The 20,455-nt window shown below is 38.3% G+C and overlaps 1 long non-coding RNA gene across 1 annotated transcript; it reads left to right on the top strand.

The window, feature by feature from the left end:
• The first annotated feature begins 13,848 nt into the window (after positions 1-13,848).
• LOC129635564 (uncharacterized) lies at positions 13,849-18,436 on the top strand. The gene is made up of 3 exons (XR_008706369.1): positions 13,849-13,914; positions 14,817-14,958; positions 18,261-18,436. It is a non-coding gene; the product is annotated as an uncharacterized LOC129635564 (long non-coding RNA).
• The last annotated feature ends 2,019 nt before the right edge of the window (positions 18,437-20,455 follow it).

Raw genomic sequence — 20,455 nt, 5'->3', positions numbered from 1 at the left:
CCTGTCCATAGTATTACCCTTTCCAAGATATCTTATATTTGGAACTTTATAGTATATAGCCTTTTCAGATTGGTTTCTTTCACTCAATAAAAAATCATTTAAGACTTCTCCATGTTTTTTCATAGTTTAATAGTCAATTTATTTTTTACTGCTGAATAATATTCCATTGCGGGCTTCCCAGATGGCTCAGTGTTAAAGAGTCTGCCTTCCAATACAGGAGACACAGGTTTTATGCCTGGGTCAGGAAAACTCCCTGGAGAAGGAAATGACAACCCACTCCAATATTCTTGCCTGGGGATTTTCAAGTTTTGGAAGTTATTAATAAAACTTCTATAAATAGCAATATGGAGATTTTTGTGTGGATATATATTTTTAACTCCTTATGTAAATACCAAGAAATACAATTGTTGGGTCTTGTAAGAGTATGTTAGTTTTTTAAGAAAATGCCAAAGTGTCTTCGAAAGCGGCTGTTGCCTCAAATCCTCAGCAGCATTCAGTGTTGTCCATGTTTTGGATTTTTACCATCCTAATAGGCATGTAGTGGTAGTTCACTTTTAATTTACAGTTCCCTAATGACTTATGATGTCGAGCATCTTTTCACATGTTTACTTGTCAACTATGTACTTTCTTTGGTGAGGTGTCTGTACAGATCTTTTGTTCATTTTTCAGACTGTTCACTTTCTTACTATTGAGTTTCAAGAGTTCTTTGTATATTTTGTATAACAGTCCTTTGTCAGAGAACCTCTTTGCAAATATTTTTTTCCCAATCTGTGGCTTAGTTCATTCTCTTGACAATGTCTTTTACAGAGCAAAAGTTTATAAGTTTAATATATTCAGATTATTATTTCTCTATGAATTGTGCCTCTGGTGTTGTATTTTAAGAGTCACTGCCAAACCTATGGTAATCTATATTTTCTCTTATGTTATTGTCCAGAAGTTTTATAGGTGTACATTTTACATGTAGGTCCACAACTAATTTTGAGTTAATTTTTACAAGTTTAAAAAGAAAGTGTATACCTGTGGCAGATTCATATTGATGTATGGCAAAACCAATACAATATTGTAAAGTAATTAACCTCCAATTAAAATAAATAAATTTATATTAAAAAAATAAAATAAGCCTAAATTTGAGTCAATTCAAAATAAAAATTCTAAGTCCTAAAAAAAAAAGAAAGCTTTTAATTTTTATTTTGAAACCATTGTTACTATTTTATTTTTGTTTCCAACTGCATGTTTTAGAAAGATGGTGAACCTAATGATTCAACTTCTAAGCAATTATCCTAAGAAAATAACCATAGGTTTGGACACAGATATTTATTCAACACTCTGAATGTTTACTTATAATTATGAGAAATTGGAAACAACCTAAGTATCAAAAAATCACAAAGATGGTTAGATAAAGTATATTATACTCAGATGATGAAATTCTATAAAGTTATTAAAAATAACATTTTAAAACAATTTTTTAATTTCCTGGTAGGATATACAAATATGTTATCAATTCAAAAATGGAATGTAGGTTATTTGTGTTTATTTTTATTTTTATATGATGTATACTAGTTTTACAATTAGAAAGGATTTAAAATTTCATAAAAGCCCTCAAAATAAGATTTACAGTGACAAATGACACTGGGACCAAAATAAAGATAAGATGCCTTTTCCCACTGTTATCACAAAATAGATTTAAGCACCCAAAACACACATAAAACTCCAGAGCAGAAATCAGTGGAACGTAATTAGGAGAGTTTGGTTTATTAGCAAGAAATCTGAGATAATTAGAAGAGAGATTTGGGGGTTAGGAAGGATAATTGACAAGATTATTGTCAGCAACCAGAGAAGTCTCTTCAAATGTCTCTGTGTAATATGGTATCTCAAAAGAGAGCAAAGGGTCTTCAACTTCTGAAACCCTGTGATATAAACTACACCCAGCCTATCCTGATATCTGTCATTTACCTTCACTGTGGGGCAAAAGGCTATCAAATGAAATTTCACTGACCTCTTGTTCCAAAATAATATGCCCAATTAAAGAAGGAGCAGCTTGGTAGGACAGGTTCTGGATTGAAGTCTGAAGGTCCAAATTTAAGGTCCAGCTCAACTACTTATCTAGGGCATGATTTGGGTAAAGTAATACAATCAATATGGAACAGTCATTTCATATGTTAATGATACCAGCTGTGTCTCTTTCACAGCATGGTCATGAGGACTGAATGAGTTCATATAAATGAGAGCTAAAACACATTAACCAAATGGATATATTTTATAATAAAATAATTCTCAACCTATCAACAACAGATTGTTTGGCCTCCAGTAATTCAGAAGATCAAAAATTGCATTCTTGGTTGAAAGGGCAAGTGACAGACATCTGGATGCCAAGGCAAGCAACCTCTTCCTCCCTGACAGCTCCACATACAGCACTCCTGAGGCTCAATCCAAAAGGCAGATGACCTTCTCAGGTAGACAAGGGCCACTCTTTGGCTGAAGTTCACCTGCAGCTGTGCTTCCCAGCTGGAACCAAACAAGCTCTCAAATGCACCACCAGCCATTTTTGTGTCATGTTGTTTTATCTACTCACTCATTTATTCATTCAGAGCAGATTATGTGCCAGGCACTGGAAACAAAAGCAATGAAAAAAAAGCAGACAAAGCCACTGGAGTTCCCACCAAGAGGGGGAAAGCAAATATCAATCACAGAATCATATAAATATAAAAGGAAATTTGGGATGATAATAAGAAGTAAGAATATTTAGTTGAAGGGGATGATCTGGACCTATTAACTTGGTGAAGTCTTTCCTGAGCTGATAACTGAGAGATGAGTAGCAAGGGAGAGGAAAGTAAAAGGATCAAGTAGAGGGATCAGCATTAGGAAAGGTCCTGTGGTACAGGACACTGACATTCAAGACGAAAAAAGGACAGTGTGTCCAGAGCACAGACATAAAGAAAGAAGGAAGGGTAAGATAAGAGTAAAAAAGCAGACTATGTTAAGTGGTTCTGTCTTTGTTCTGTGAGCAATAACAGCCACTGAAAGCTAATGAGCAGAGAAGTGACAAGATCCCTTTTGTATTTAGAAAGATTATTCTGCCCACAGTGTGTCAAGATGCTAGGTCACTCTATCTTTTACATATAGGTTTTTTTACACACAGAGGTACTCCCACACCTGAAAACTTTCTGTTAACATTCTAACTTCAAAAGACCATTGTATTTCCTTGACCCTATTACTACAAGGCAATATTGATGACCAAAAACAAGAGATTTCTGATAAAACTTAACCTAAACCTTAACCTAATAATATGTGGGAGAAATCAATAAAATGTAATGAGTTTTGGGTCTCATTTTTCTTATGCTTTTCCAATACAATATACCAACATATTTTGATTAATGAAAATAAGAAGATTAAAAGAGGCAAGGGCCAAAGTCTGGAAAAACTGGAAAATTCTAGCAAACACTGTAAGTTTAGACATCAACAGCTAGAATGGAGGTCTTATCCTCAGTATTAAGATACACTAGTGTGTTGATCAACAGTGACATGTCAAAAGCAACTAGATTCTAATAAAAGTTAAAGTACCAGTAGAAAGTTAGTACATGATCAACTACTCTGTGGATTTCCCTATAATAACTCTACTCTCACTCACATCCATCCTGAAATGCTTTCTTGAATGAAAGAGAAAGGAGCTGCTATAGCACTGGGACATTAAGCTCACACAACCTACACGCTTTCATTTGTGCTAAAACCTTCATTGTCCTCCCATCACTAATAATCACACCTCCATATCCATAGGTTCTACATCCAAAGATTCAGCCAACCACAGATCAAAGATACTTGAAAAAAAATTCCAGCAATTTCCAAAAAAGCAAAACTTAAATTTGCCAGACAATGGCAAGTACTGACATAGCATTTACATGGCATCAGGTATTATAAGTAATCTACAGATAATTTAAAGAACATGGGAGGATGTTTGTAGGTTATATACAAACAATACACCATTTTATACAAAGAACTTCAAGTGAAGTGAAGAAGCTCAGTCGTGTCCGACTCTTTGCGACCCCATGGACAGTAGCCTACCAGGCTCCGCCTTCCATGGGATTTTCCAGGCAAGAATATTGGAGTGGGCTGCCATTTCCTTCTCCAGGGGATCTTCCCAACCCAGGGATCAAACCCAGGTCTCCTGCATTGCAGACAGACGCTTTACTGTCTGAGCCACCAAGGAAGCCCATAGGGTATCCTGGAACCAATCCTCCATGGATACCGAGGAAGAACTATGTGCAACTGGTAACTGAAACTATTTCAAAATTTCTTTATTTTAATAAATAATTTTAAATTATTATTATTAGCATTAAAATGACACTATCTAGGCCAAAACTAGGGCTTCCCTTGTAGCTCAGTTGGTAAAGAATCTGCCTGCAGTGCAGGAGACCCGGGTTCAATCCCTGGGTTGGGAACATCCCCTGGGGAAGGAAATGGGGACCCACTCCAGTATCCTTGCCTGGAAAATCTCATGGACAGAGGAACCTGGTGGGCTGTAGTCCATGGGGTCACAAAGAGTTGGGCATGACTGAGCGACTAACACTTACTTAGGTCAAAAGTATGTGACAGTAGAAGTGAACTTTATTGTAATGCTATTCATACAGATAATTTATTTAAAATCTTAAAATTATAAGCCTTATAATCATCACAATAAAATAAAACAATAAAACAAAAAATTTTATGTTTATTTCTTGATGACATAGACTTGCTTTGTGAGGTAGCAGAGCAAAACTCCTCTTCTAAAATGAAGATACAAATCAGATTAATCATGTTAACTGATTTTCTTATGTAAATAATAATTCAAGATTATAAAATAGGTAAACTGTATTACTTACATCCAACAAAATATCTTAAAGAAAATCACACCAAATGAATACAAGTTGGTGGTACTATTTGCTTATTTTCTCTGGATTTTTATCCACATCTGCATGCACTTGTGGAAGGATGACATGCAGGGAATAACACCCATCCTTAAGCATCATGGCAGGGCAAAACTGAGGTCTTGGCAAAGGAAAGTGAAACTGGTGGCCCTGACTAGAGAGGCAGGAGGTTGCCACAGGTGAGAAGGAGCAGGTAGGCATCAAGAGGTCTCACAGGGCTCTGGATTTTAGCACACTGTGCAGAGCATAAACATATAGTGAGGGTACAGGGAACAAGAAGCAGGAACTTCAGTTAGAACACAGAAGCTGTGACCCAGACACTGGTGGTAATAAACATCCAGACTCAAAGAAACTAATAAAAGGAGCCAGAGACCAAACCTTGAGAGTACAGAGACAGGACTCAGGGGGAGCGGGAAGGTTAAACAAACTGACAGGAGGAACAGCACGGTGATGAACCTGACCTTAGTCTTAGTCGTGCACCCCTGGCTCAGAGCAGGAGGGCAAGGTGTATACACTTCCTGTGACAAGAGAGTTCAACCTTCTAAGGAAGTCTGACCTAGAGACTCAAGAAAAGTCAGGGAAAACTACAAAGACCAGAGCATCAACTGGGAAACATTCACTGTGTGAGATGCTTCAAATACAGAGATAAGGAATCATCTCTGAATTCAAATCCTGGTTCTATTTGCCAACAGCTCAAACTGAAGCTCTGGGTGCTTCGGTTTCCTTCTCTAATAAGATAAATAAGACCGACTTATCAAAGCAGCTAAGTAGATTAAACTAGGGAATACATGTGAAAGAACACAGAACTGGCAAAACAAATACCCATTACTGTACCTTCTGCCTTATGTCTACCAACACCTATTAGCAGTTCCTCCTGTCAAGTTATTCAATCTCTGTCTGTCCCTTCCAGCTCCGGCTAAAGTCCTGCTTATTTGTGTTCCATGTCCATATTAAAAAACCAAAAGAGCCTTTTCTACATTTGTTATTTCTTCCCTTGATTTTATGAGATACTTCTTTCCTTTAAACACATGTTATCATGATTTAATAATTATCTTAATCTTAGAAAGAGTGCTTGAAATAATCTGGTCACTCACTGAACAATGTGCTATCTGCGGAGTAACTGTAAAGATTCATTGGTCTGCAGTTCTCCTTTGTGTCACAGTGGCGCCAATGCTCAAAGTGGCTCTAGGAGGCCAGTCTACCAAAACCACATCTCTTATTCAAAGGACAGGCAAGAGAAACAGCCAGATTATTCCAACTCCAAATCTACTGCTTCTAAAATAACTTAATTAAACTGCTCCCATTTTTGTATAAATGGCTTTAAACACAGGTAAGTGTAACTCGCTAAAGTGAAGCGAGTGAAAGTCACTCAGTTTCGTCGGACTCTTTGCCACCCCATGGACTATACAGTCCTTGGAATTCTCTAGGCCAGAATACTGGAGTGGGTAGCCTTTCCCTTCTCCAGGGGATCTTCCCAATCCAGGGATCGAACCCAGGTCTCCCACATTGCAGGCTGATTCTTTACCAGCTGAGCCACAAGGGAAGTCCAACTCACTGAAAATGTCAAGTAAATGATAGCACTGTCTAAACTAGCCCTGTTGGGGGCAAAACATTTCAGAAAGACATATAAGAGATATAGGATTTTTTTAAAAGGTTAATTGTAAATGTATTTCAGGGGGACAGGGCTACCCATCTATACTTTTTAATAGTAAATATATCCTTTTCTCCAAAATTTGTCTTTCTGAAACATCAAACTCTAAAATCAGCTCTGCCTTAAGTTTTGGTTATAAGCCTTAATTTTAAGGTTACAAGATCCGTAACCTTAATTTTTGCCTTAAGTCTGGCCATCAATAAGCAATCATAGCAAATATAAAACTGTGAGCCAGTAAAATAATGTAATTACTATATTTTCATAATTATTGAGTCCATCACTCATTCAATTCAACAAATAAGTGCTTACTATACACGTACCACCGGAGAAGGCAATGGCAACCCACTCCAGTACTCTTGCTTGGAAAATCCCATGGACAGAGGAGCCTGGCAGGCTGCGGTCCATGGGGTCGCACAGAGTCGGACACGACTGAAGCGACTTAGCAGCAGCAGCAGCATACACGTACCATTGTGCTCTGACTTCCCTGGTGGCTCAGATGGTAAAGCATCTGTCTACAATGAGGGAGACCCAGGTTCGATCCCTGGGTCGGGAAGATCCCCTAGAGAAGGAAATGGCAATCCACTCCAGTACTATTGCCTGGAAAATCCCATGGACAGAGGAGCCTGGTAGGCTACAGTCCACGGGGTCGCAAAGAGTCGGACACGACTGAGCAACTTCACTTTCACTTTCATACACGTACCATTGTGGCATTAACAAATTATAATTTTGTCCCTCAAATTACAAGATGAAACACAACAGCAAAACATATTGAGAGTCTACAGATAAAAAATGAAAAACACAGCACTCCAAAGAACCAAAATACTTTAAAATATTTTAATTACCCCAAGTGACAGTGTGTTTCTTTCATTTACCATCTACTTCAAGTCCCTAGTCCCTAGAGGAGTTAAATAATTCTGATAACTAGTTCACTTAGATCATGATGCTGTTCCTTTAGCAGAGTTGAGTCTATCTTTCAGGGGTCTATTCAAATTTTCAGTAATTATCAGGACCTCTTCTCTTCTGGCACAGAATGAGAACCAGTTGCTGACTTGTATTACCTCTGTTAAATACTTCTGCCTTTGTTTTGTGATAGAGAACCCTATTAAAATGCTTCCCCCTGACTCCACAACCTTTTGCTACTCTGTCCACTGATGCAATTACATTCTCACATTTTTGCCACAATTTGTATAAAAGCTGGCCTTGGTATATGACTTTATGATACAGAGATTCATTAGAAACTCCCACACCTTTATAGCTGTCATTGTCATCTGAGACTTTTGCTTTTCTATTTCCTGATATCTTTTAACTGAAGCTATTGTACAAGCCATCAAGAGAAGTGGTTAAGCTGCCAGCTTTAGGCAAATGCCCCCTAACTTCTGACATTTTCATATTTTCCTATGACAGAAGAATAAAGGCAAACATAACAGTAACCTGAAGAAGCACAGCACTAATTCTGTAGGTCACGGATCTACAGTTTTTGTATTACATATTTTCTTAACACACAATTCATTTTTAGTTAAGTTCAACCCGTTTGTTTCAGGGTTAATGAGTTCCTATTATCTATGGAGCTTTAAGCATGGGCAATTGATTTCAAGGCATATCTATGAGTTGACTTTGTATTTTAAGTATTATCTTCTATCTTGCTACTTAAATGGAGTCTATGCAAATAGTAAAATAATATGACATACATGGTACAGGAGACATATAGTCTGCACTGCTCCACTGATTACATGGTGAAACACTGAGTCAGCAACAGCAGTGGGACCAGAGTCAAGGCCAGCTATTTAATTTACTATGCAAACTCCATTGCACAAAAGAGTCAGTTCTGAGAAATATGTTCTACAATTTCCACATGTGGCCCACTCTAAAGAACTTGCCTGCCAATGCAGGTATAAATGAGAGACACAGGTTCAATCCCTGGGTCAGGAAGATCCCCTGGAGGAGAGCAAGTCAACCCACTCCAGTATTCTTTCCTGAAGAATCCCATGGACAGAGGAGCTTGGCAGACTGCAGTCCGTGGGGATCACACAGAGTCAGATACAACTGAAGTGACTTAACACACATGCACACACTCGGAGCTAGTATGCCCTCAATTATCCAATGAAAAGCAAAAATCAAATCAACTCTTAACTTTATCCTAGAATGAAATCAATAGGATACAAAATACCAATAAAGATTTCTATGCAAAGCTATTAATACTAGGTTCTAAAATTAGAATTTGGGATTTTAGAAACTGGCATTGTTCACTATTCACTACATTAATCTTTCAGGAAATCTGATTATAATCTACTGTAGTAAACAAGCAGAGGAGGATTAGATGGGGTGAGAAGCCCAGCTGGAGATCTGGAATTCCAGTTAATCTAAGCAAGACAGAAGCTGGAGAAAGCAGCTGACATCCAGACTAACATAAGAGAAGCAAGTTTCAAAACAGACAAAGGAGTCAGTCAAGAACTGAAGGCCTAGAAAAGCATGAAGCAGAAGAATGTAATGACCCAGACAAGTTGCCACAAGACCTATTAATGCAGAAATCAAGTCTAATAAAATACAGAGTACCTGGAATCAGAATGCCTCCGTTCCAGTCTAGATTTGAAAACTCTCAACATAGATCATCTTGGGCTTGCCCCTTGATCTCTCTGTCTTAATCTCCTCATACAAAAAAGGAACTTTAGAAAGCTACTTTGCAAAGTTGTGGAAGGAATTAAGCATTTAATTAAAAATGGTTAGACACAAAATGACACACAAATGTGGAAGTGGTAGTGGTGGTATTTGTACAGCTTTTGCTATTAGTAGTATTGATTTCATGGAATAACATTTTGCATATTGTCTGATATATTTTCATCCTGCCTAAGTCTTATAGCCCCTGTGATCCTGTAGCCACTGTGAGGCTGAAGCAGCCACTACTAGAGGGCAGGAAACAGAGGAGTCATTGCTCAACCTCAACTTAAGTCATAAAAAGGGTAGCACTCATGAAAGTAATAGGCCTCCACATTGAGAACCACACACTTAGGAGGAAAAAAGGTTGCCTAAATTCCAGAAGCCTCTCTTTATATTAAAAACCAGGGGCTACTTTAAGGTATCTATTTTTTTTCCTGTGAGCAGTAGAATAAAAAAAAAAGAGGAGATGAGGCAAGTGCAATTTTCCACTACAAAGGAAAGCCCTCAAAACCATTCCTGAGCTGGATTAAGCAGGTGGAGGGAAAAAGGGAAGAGTTAGATGTAAGTGAGGGCTCCTTTCACCACCTCCCACCATCCCCATAGACCCAGGTTTCATTCCTAGATTCAGAGAATGGGTACTAAGAACAGCCCTGCCTCAGCTACACTTCGAAGATTCACGAGTAGAAGGGGCTTTTTTCCTGCTCCCACCTGGAATCTGAGGAGAATGCAAACTTTCAGCATATACTCAACCAACATGGGAAAGCTGTAGTAGAGAAAGAGGGGGTTATAGACAGGGAGACAAGATCCAGGCAGAGAAAAGGTCTATGAAAGTAACATATTCCTGGAAACTATACGTGGTACAGAAAAAACCAGACATGCCGAAACTGCCCCCACTGGGGCCTGCAGACTTGCTTGAGAGGATCCGTGGATTTAAAGTGTGATATACATTCAAAGAGGGAGACACAGAGGCCATGGTGGCTCATGTGTAAGAGCTTTCATTCCATTATTCCTTTTTCACTGACTGACATCTGCTCATGTGCCTTGAGCCACATGGCAGACAGGGATTCCTGTTCCCAATTCAAATGTCTTTCTAAAGGATTGGCTTGGAAAATTAGCAGGGAGATAAATAAGCTCTATGTTCTCTCACAGAGTTGGATGCCGTTTGTCTTTGACAAGTAGCAAACCAAATATCAAGGTAATTTTAGTTAACTATAAACTATGCATTCTACTGAGCCTCCAAATATAAAGAGCAGGAGTTTTCATCCTAATTTCCTCATTGTCCTTATACCACTGACATAATTAAGTGGATAAATGTGTAATTTGGGATGTTTTATGTGAAAAAAATATATTCTGAAAAAGATCCTAATCTCCTACAAAATACATAATATCTGCAAAACAGAAATATAATTAAATGTTTCAAGTATGTCCTTTTATTTTCTTTGGGCTACATAAGTGTCATTTCTGGGATAACCAAATCCGCTGAAAAGTAACAACAAAGTAGCAAATAATAGTTCCGCAGGGGGTTTTGGATTCCCCTTCAAACATGCACACACGTGCACACACATACACACTGAGCTGTTTAAAAAACATTTGTACAACCTCCCACATTATTTATTCTCCCAAAACACAAAAACAAAGTAATCCCTAAATAGATTTACCCTTCTGAAACTGCTGAACTTTCAAATATTGAAAAATAAAACCCTGAGTGGCAGGAATGGAGAACGAAGGCAGCCAAGCTCATTACCAGCCTGCCTTTTCTCCTTTTTCACCGGTACAATCAACTCAAAGGTCTAAGGGAGAGAACAAAAACTAGGAAAATTGAAAGTTACAACCTCAAGCAGTTTCTATCAAACCACTTTCTTCCCAATTTACTATATGCACCCAGCCAACCTCTTCAATAAAAGGGAAAATCTGTTCTTTCACCAGGTACAGTGGAAAATCATGGCACAGGAAGGAACTCTACCTCTAAGATGAAAAAACTGCAAATTGTCTGACTTGGTGAATATTCAGGCAGTGAACAGATAATTTGAAATTGCACCTCTGTTTCTTGATATTTAAACACAAAAAGATACCCTCTACAAAAGTGTTTATGGTATATTCTTTTGTAAAATGCCAACCTCTCCACTGGCTGCTTGCTCTTCTGAAACCAGAATTAGGGAACATTTGATTTATATCACCTAACTTTCAACCTAATTCATCACCAATTTGACTTAATTATGTACCTTTTCACAAAGGTTCAAATTTTTTAAGATCCAGCTAAATTTTACATGTTCAATAAGATGTAGTGTAAGACAAAAAGGCACTGTTAGAAAGCTTTTTAAGACATAAGTTCAATTTATGTAACTAATTCTTGGTTTACATTCCAACTCATGTTTCCTTCAAAAAACTGAGAATGAACATTGCTTATCTCTAGCAAAGTTTCTTTCCATTACTCCTGAACTTTCACAACTATCACAATTTGAATTTAAATGAAGAGCACCCCATTTGATCTACATATTTCAGAAGGCAAAAAGATAGCTTTTGTTGAGTATATAATTGTTTAAGATGATATCAGATCAGATCAGATCAGTCGCTCAGTCGTGTCCGACTCTTTGCGACCCCATGAATCGCAGCACGCCAGGCCTCCCTGTCCATCAACAACTCCTGGAGTTCACTCAGACTCACATCCATCGAGTCAGTGATGCCATCCAGCCATCTCATCCTCTGTCGTCCCCTTCTCCTCCTGCCCCCAATCCCTCCCAGCATCAGAGTCTTTTCCAGTGAGTCAACTTTTCGCATGAGGTGGCCAAAGGACTGGAGTTTCAGCTTTAGCATCATTCCTTCCAAAGAAATCCCAGGGCTGATCTCCTTCAGAATGGACATCATTCAATACAGAATTAAAGTCTCAGATGCAAATTATTTACATGTTTCTGCTTTTTCATCACAGTAATATTTGGATTAGATGTGGGATATGTGACTTTTGGGGACTGTGGTTTGCTTGTTTTATTTTATTTTTTTCTATCAATAAATCTCAGCACCTTGCCTTTTGGGTTATAACTGGCCTTGAATAATCTAGGAAGGGAGAATAATCTAGGAAGGGAGAATAATCTAGGAAGGGAATTGCAAGTCTCAAAATACCAAGCAATGAATAATTTTCCATTCAATTCTCTTTGCCTAGAGCTCAGTAGTAGCAGCACAAAACATAGTGGCAAAAGGATGTTTATGAAATGAATAACTTCCACTAAATATTTTTATATTATAAAAGTATCACCTGCATTTTGGAAAGCTGGAAAATACATTTTCAAAACGGAGGCTATTAAAGCAACCAATAAATTACTACCTACAAAAGACAGTTACCATTTTTCATTTTTCTTTTATAAACAGAAGGAAGCCAATAATATTGAAAACATCAATTAACTGAAATCCTTAAGGGAGGAGGTATAGTTGTGGTGATTTAGAAAGTTTTCTCAAATGCCATAATAGATGTATTGTTTTTGAACCAGAAAAAAAAAATGAAAGAGATAAAATACAGTAATCTGTTTGCCTAGTTCAATAATTAGTGGATAAATATAATTTATAACTCCAGGCATGTGCAGTACTTTTCAATCATCAGGGTGAAGAGCAGTTGTATAGTAGGGCTAAAGAAATAGAAGGGCTAGAACAGAGCTAGAAAATTCAAATGCTCACACAGAGACCAAACAAGTACAAAATGTCTGTCTGAAGAAGATAACCAATAGGCACTACTCAATTCTGGTTAAGGGCTGTCATGCAAAGGATAAAAAAAAAAAAAAAAGCCTAGTGTTATCAAATTCTCCTATTTTGCTGCTGGTGGTGGTGTCGTTGGCCCTTTGAGAGAAGCTGGAAATTTGTGTTTTTATGTGAAATTTCCAATGTAAAAATTTTCAATTAAACAGACATTTTTAAAACACATAAGCTAACTTGCATGATGATGAACCTAAATTGCCCTATCAATTATCAGTTTGGTTATCAGAGATTGAGTTGAACTTGAGTTAGATTTAGATCATAGTCTTGATCTTTAGGACAAGATGGGAAGACAGGAAGCTTCCACAAAGAGAATTCAATATGTATAGAGACTTAGGGATCCACTAACACGTAAGCAGAATAATCGGAGAAGGCAATGGCACCCCACTCCAGTACTCTTGCCTGGAAAATCCCATGGATGGAGAAGCCTGGTGGGCTGCAGTCCATGGGGTCGCTGAGGGTCAGACACGACTGAGTGACTTCACTTTCACTTTTCACTTTCCTGCATTGGAGAAGGAAATGGCAACCCACTCCAGTGTTCTTGCCTGGAGAATCCCAGGGACGGGGGAGCCTGGTGGGCTGCCGTCTATGGGGTCGCACAGAGCTGGACACGACTGAAGTGACAGCAGCAGCCGCTGTTCCCTTCTTCAGGGGATCTTCCCAACCCAGAATTCTAACCCAGGTCTCCTACATTGCAGATAGATTCTTTAAAATCTGTGACTATGTTACCTTACAGGGCAGAAGGGACTCTGCAGATGTGATTAAGATTAAGAAGCTTGAAACAGGCGGATTATCTAGGATCATCCTGGTGGACTCAACCTAATCACATGAGTCCTTAAAAATAGAAGAGGAAGGCCAAAGGGTAGGTCAGAGAGATAGGACAGGAGGATCTGACCTGCTGGCTTTGAGGAAGAAAGAAAAGGGCAACAAACTGAAGAAGGCAGTGGCTTCTAGAAGATGGAAAAGGTAAGGTAACAGATTCTCCCCTAGAACCTCCACAAAAGAATGAAACCTTGCTATCACCTTGACTTTAGCTCAAGAGTCTTGTATTAGACTTCTTACCTACAGAATGGTAAGATAATAAATTTGTATTAAGTTACTAAGTTTGTGATCATTTGTTAGAACAATGGTAACAAAATAATATAGTGTTCCTAGCTTTACATTTTATAGATTTAGAAACTAAGGTCCACAGAACATAAAGATGAAGCTAGGAGAAAAAGACATTTGGTGATCTTCCCTCTGTACCAGCCTGCCTTGACTGCTTTAGTGTTTGTTTGTTTGTTTTTAATTGTAATTTTCCCATAAGAGTGGAATCAATAACATGCACAGAAAAGAAAGAGAGGGTAGGGAAAGAGGAGAGGTGAGGACAGGAAAGAAAAGGGAAAAAAGAGAAACATTCTGTTTAACTAGAACTTACTGGAGTAGTAACATTTAGTTAGGGATTCAGAACTAGATAAAAGGACAAGTAAGTGAAAGAGAGAAAGAGATAAATTCAGTTTAAAATGCAAAGCCACTCCACTACATAATCAGCCTACCTCTTTACTGTTACCTAAATGCCTGCTTTTGATCCTTCACTGTCTAACCAGTTTGGAATTTGCAGAAATGAAAGCAGCTTGGGCATGGGTTGCATGTCCTGCTGTCTCTGGAGGATTTGTGAGGATCTGTTAGCCCATGGATTATGCACATTTTCTGTTGGCTTGGGTGTAAACCATCTGCAGTCTAACTGGAGCTGTGATACGCCTGCCGAGATGATGATTGCAATCACAGCTCGACGGCAAGAGAGATGCCAAAGTCAGCAGCGTGAAGGACATCAGAGCTTAAGCCTGCTCAGAAAATCTGTCCACTTTCACTCCTGCTTCCCCTTACAGGGTGCAGGAGAAGAACAGCCTCGGCGACACACAAAGACTTCTTCCAAAGGCGCCACAGCTAGTGCCTGTGCTGCTGGCACTTGAGCCCTGATGCACAGAGACGGGGGATGACAGGAGACGTTTCTACTGTTTGGTTCTAAAGGTTCAGAGCAAGTATCCCACTCGATCTCTGTACACAGCCTACAGGTTGTTCTTTCCAGCTGACCTTGATGTTCATTTCAGCTAGATTCACCAGGAAAAATATTCTGGGATGAGAACAAAGGGAGAAACCAAGTATATAACATGGTCTGTCTCTCTTATCAAAATGGCCAAAACTGATGGCATCTCCAATCCTCTCTGTGCACACAGAGCTACTGTAAGCTGAAGTAGGTCTAAGCCATGTCTCATGCCAAGCAGACAGCACAAAGGCGGGGTGGCTGTCCCTCCTTTCCTAAAAACTGACCTTGAGGGTACATGGAAGTGTGTCATCCCTGGGCCAGGTAGGAGGGTGCATACTACTCAGCACAAACCCCAGAGCATGATGGAGAGACTGTGTCTAATAAAACAATGTAATCCGAGCCATCCTTCAAAACTTTATAAATGCCATTGCCATCATTTTGATTTCCCAGACCACTACAGCTCCCACTGATAATCTTATTCCTCTGAGTTCAAACTCTAACACCTCTGGTATTTCTCTGTATGTTCATCAATGACAGAAATACAGTTCAAAGTGGCCAAAGCAAAAAAGAAAATTATTGGCAGACATAACTAAAAAATATCCATGACTGTAATGCAATTCCTGGCATGGCTGCTTCTCAAGCAGTGCCATCAGAAAACACTTTCTCTTTCTCTCTGGCTCTTGGTTCTGTTTTCCCCCAAGTTGGCCCCATTCTTACTCAAGTGGTAGCAAGATGACTTCGGGTAGCTTTAGGCTTATATTCTATTATCTCAGCAAACTTCAGGGAAAAAGCATGCTTCTTTTCCAAAAGTTCTAACAAAAGTCACAGAATTGAGTCTGTGATTCTGAATAGCGTAGCTTGACCACATGTAAGTGAAAGTCGTTCAGTCATGTCCGACTCTTTGCGACCCTGAGGTCTATACAGTCCATGAAATTCTCCAGGCCAGAACACTGGAGTGGATAGCCTTTCCCTCCTCCAGGGGATCTTCCCAACCCAGGGATCAAACCCAGGTCTCCTGCATTGCAGGTGGATTCTTTACCAACTGAGCTATCAGGAAAGCCCTAGCTTGACCACATGTCCATCCCTAAACCAATCATCATAACTAGAATGATGCAACTGCCATGTGGCCATGCCATGATGCTTTCAGACAAAGCAAAAGGTCAGTCTCACACCAACCATGTGGTCCAAGAGTAGCTTGTTTCTTCAGGGAAAGTCAGAATGATACTCAAGATAAAAAGAGAACAAATGCCAGCCAGCCTGGCAAAAACAGCCAAAATGCAACTTTGCTCTAACCCAGGACTATAGTGAGAGAAGTAGCTCAATGAGAGGAGGGGACTTGTGCATATATTTTCCTTTCTGTTTCCAAATTTTCTTTAATGTTATTATATTGTCTTTATTCTTTAATGAAGGTGGAGGGTGTGGAATAAAGGAAAAGAATAACAATGCTAAGTTTTAAATAAATGTAGATATGATAATATAAAGGTCAAGGGTTTTCTTCAGAATAATAGAATCTACCATTTGACATTATTCTTTTTAAAGTGTCCATGTATATTACCTCATTTGATCAGTTTAAGTCACTCCTTCTGGAGATGACTAAATAAGACAAATGACATCATGGATATGTCTTCCAAATGATTTCTGCTTCACTAAAATGTATTGTTCTGAAACCAAGAGCATGACTCCAAAGTAATTCAAGTAATAGGTATATAATGTTTTTCAAAAAACAAATACAGAAATATTTCAACAGATTTCAAATATGATTGGGAGAGATCCAGTACTATAAAAATCCAGTACTATAAAATATTAAAATTCCTTAGCTAGCAGATTCAAGGCCCTCCTTGACTCTCTAGCTTTGTCTGCTAGTATATCCAATCATGTATGCCACATTCATCAGTGCTGGTCACCAAGCCTTGCCATGGCTCTTCTCAGTTCATTACTGGGAGATACCCCCAATCTACTCTTTGCCTAGAAAACCCTTTTCATTTTTAAAAACTTCACACACACAACACATTTTCCAGGAAACATTCCCTGATCCCCCTATTAAGCTCTCTTGAGTTAAAGTATATTATTAACATTAATTCTCCTCTCTGACCCTTATTTCAGTCTACCTTATATTATACTTAGATATACACTCTTAGTGGGCAAGGATGTGCTCTTTTCCATATATTTATAGCCTCTTTCCCACCCTGAAATTGCAACTGAATTGCTTGTTTTGTTTTGTATTATTTTATTTATTATATCATTCAGTGATAGAAGACCTGAATAAAAGAAGACAGAGTTGTTCCTGCAAGAGCTATAGACAGAGAAACACATAGCAAATCTTAAGTACTGTGCACATAACCTTTTCCAGAGAAGCCTATCATTTTACTTCCACCTCTTAGTGGCAAAAGAGAAGAACAAAATGGCTATGAGCACTACCAAGTAGGAAGCAAAGGTCTAGGAATGAAACCAAGTTCTCCTCACTATAGTCTAACTTTAGCAATCATCTGAAACAGGGAGTAGAGTTAAAAATAAAGCTCTCACCCAAAAGGCAGCCAGGATACAACCCAGTTACTTACGCTGAGCCAGCATCTTTTCAGAGCCACTTTCCAGGCAGTTAAATACAGCCATGCACAGTCCTCTGGGCCAGAGCCTGAGCTAATTAGGGAGTCACTGGAAAGGAACAGTGAGACTTTTAATAAAAGAGCTGCCACAAGCCATAGCATTAGTACTATGCCTGTTCAAAACGCCAGAGTCTGTTTCTTGCCATCACGCATTACCACACTAACAATTAAGGGAAAAGGGGTTTGGGGTAATGAGAATTTCATAAGCCATAAATGTTTTTGTAATTTGCAGCATCAGAACACTTTACTAAAGGGAAGACAGCATAGAAAGGCACATATTTTATTTTTCCATAGATATGACTTGCAAACATCTAAATCGGCTGCCCTTTCACTACCTTTAAAGTGCTTTTCTTTTAAGAAAAATAACATTCCATTTAGGTTTTCTATCAACCTTGATTAATTGGGTGATAAAATGGATACTATTTAAAAGGATATCATCAGAAAATAGGCTCATTGTAAATAAAAGGGGTATGTCAGAGAAGGAGCACCCTGACTCTCAGACTATAAAAGAGATACTTAACCAATATCAGACATCATTACAGTAGTAATTTGTAACACATCTGACCCCAACTCTCATCACTTAATAAATAGGACAAAAACATGTCCTCTGCATCTGATGGAAACATGGGCATCTCTGTGTTAATTTTTTTGTTTTACTTTTGAATTTCTGCTTGTGTTTTCAGAGACTCCAAGACTGATCATCTTAAAGACAATGTAGCCAAACACTGGGGGCTTCCCAGGTGACACTAGTGGTAAAGAATCCACCAACAATGCAGGAGACGCAGGAGACATGAGTTCAATCCTTGGGTCAGGAAGATCCCCTGGAGGAGGAAATGGCTACCCATTCTGGTATTCTTGTCTGGGAAATCCCATGGACAGAGGAGCCTGGTGGGCTATGGTCCATAGGGTCACAAAGAGTCAGACACAACTGAAACAACTTAGCATGCACACAGCCAAACCTTGAACCAAGAGATTAAACTTGTGAGCCATATTTTTATTTCTCTAAAATTCCTATTGTTATTTATAACAGTGACTTCAAGTCTGGTTGTCAGTTTCTTTGGCAATAAGGATTCCTCATATAAATAACACTTTATAGCTTGCAAGACACTTTTTCACAAATGTTATCTAAATTCTCACAGTAAGTAAACTCTCACAGTAAGTATCTACCCCCAGATTATAGCATTTCATAAAAAGACAAAATATTTTAAATCTTCCCAATTTATTTTTAAGCAATTAAATAATACTTTTATTTTTAAAAAAATGAAAGAATTACAAGATAGTATTTTAGAAATCTGACGCTTAACTAGTCTGTTTTTTAGCAACACACACTTATCAAAGTATTGGAACTACAGCATTGAAATTTTCAAGCTTTAAATATATAAATAAAATTTTAGTCATGCATCATAATTAAAAGATATCTAGTAGATACATGCAATACAAAGCAATCTTTTAAAGTACCATGTTTCAAATTAGTTGATATATGCAAAAGATAGGGCACCACGATTAATAGGGGAGAAGAGAGTACAGGCCTGAAGCATGAGAAAGAAACAATGAATGAAATAGTCATCCTGACAATCAAAAATTCAAGTTTCCCAAAATTCAACAGTCATGCCCAAAGGCAAAAGAGGAAAACTCCTCATGTGGAATAATTTTGGAAGCCATGAGAAACCTAACAAAGACACTCCATCAGACTCTTGCATTTGATTGGTTGATGCCTGAAATTCTACCAGACATGCATCCCTGCTGTTTGACCCTATTAGAATTCCACCCATTTGGGGATGGAGTGGGAAACAAAGAGCTCATATAATAACATAAGCTGTTCTAGTTTCTCTACACTCCATGCAACTAACAGTTAAGCAGGAAATTTTTGAAGGTGAAGATCTTACAGTGAAGCAATGATACCACATATTGACTGAGTGTTGTGTGTTAAATATTTCATAGCTACCATTGCACACTGAAACTGTGAGTTGGGTATTCTTAATACATGTCATGTACAAGAGACCGAGGCTCAGAACAGTTAGATCATTTACTCAAAGTTCAGGGAAAACCAATGACAAATTAGAGGTCAGAGCTGGACCACTGGAAAAGCTAAATTGGTGCTAAACTGAAGATGTGAAGATGGCTTTGGGCTCCTTAAAAAGACACCTCAGTATTGAAACAATAACTGAAGCATAACCAACTCTGCAGGTGATAAAGGGACCACAGGTCTCAATACAGAAGAAAAGAAAACAAGCAAAGAGACCAGCAAAGAAATGGTCCCTTCCTTTCTTGTCTATCTGTCTCTCTCTCTCTCATCTTTCTCTGTTCTCAAACACACACACCACTAAAATTCAAAGCACATGATAAAGAGATGGAAAACTTAAACCATTGAATAAGCAATGCATTTATAATTACACATTGTAATTCTTTAGGATTCTGTCACAACAAGGGTACATGTTTACAGAGACAAAGAGAATTGAGTGTTAGGAGAATTTTAATTCACGGCAAGAAGATCATCAAAAAATAAATGGCACTGAACTTTGCCTACGATTTTAACAAAGGACACCAGTATGTGGGAAGCTCCCTAAATAAAACTAGTGTTAAAAACTTAGTCAGGTCTGGTGCAGGATATTTCCTGGTTTTGCCAAGCAAAGAGGTTAGAAAACTTAATATTGATATTAACAAAGATGGTTATTTGATTTTTACTTTGTTAGGAACTCTCCCAGAGAGTTCTATATTCTTAAACAATATAATTTCACCAAGAGAAGAGTTTTGGGTACTACAAAGTAAAACCAAATCATCCAAAATAATAACTGGCCAATTAGATCTGACTGAACTAATTATGCTAATTATCAGCTATTGTTAAGAGTAATATTTTAAATGACTAGAAATGCAAAGA

This window comes from Bubalus kerabau, chromosome 20 (assembly GCF_029407905.1).
Source record: "Bubalus kerabau isolate K-KA32 ecotype Philippines breed swamp buffalo chromosome 20, PCC_UOA_SB_1v2, whole genome shotgun sequence".
Taxonomy (NCBI): Eukaryota; Metazoa; Chordata; class Mammalia; order Artiodactyla; family Bovidae; genus Bubalus; species Bubalus kerabau.
This window is presented reverse-complemented; position numbering and strand designations above follow the sequence as displayed.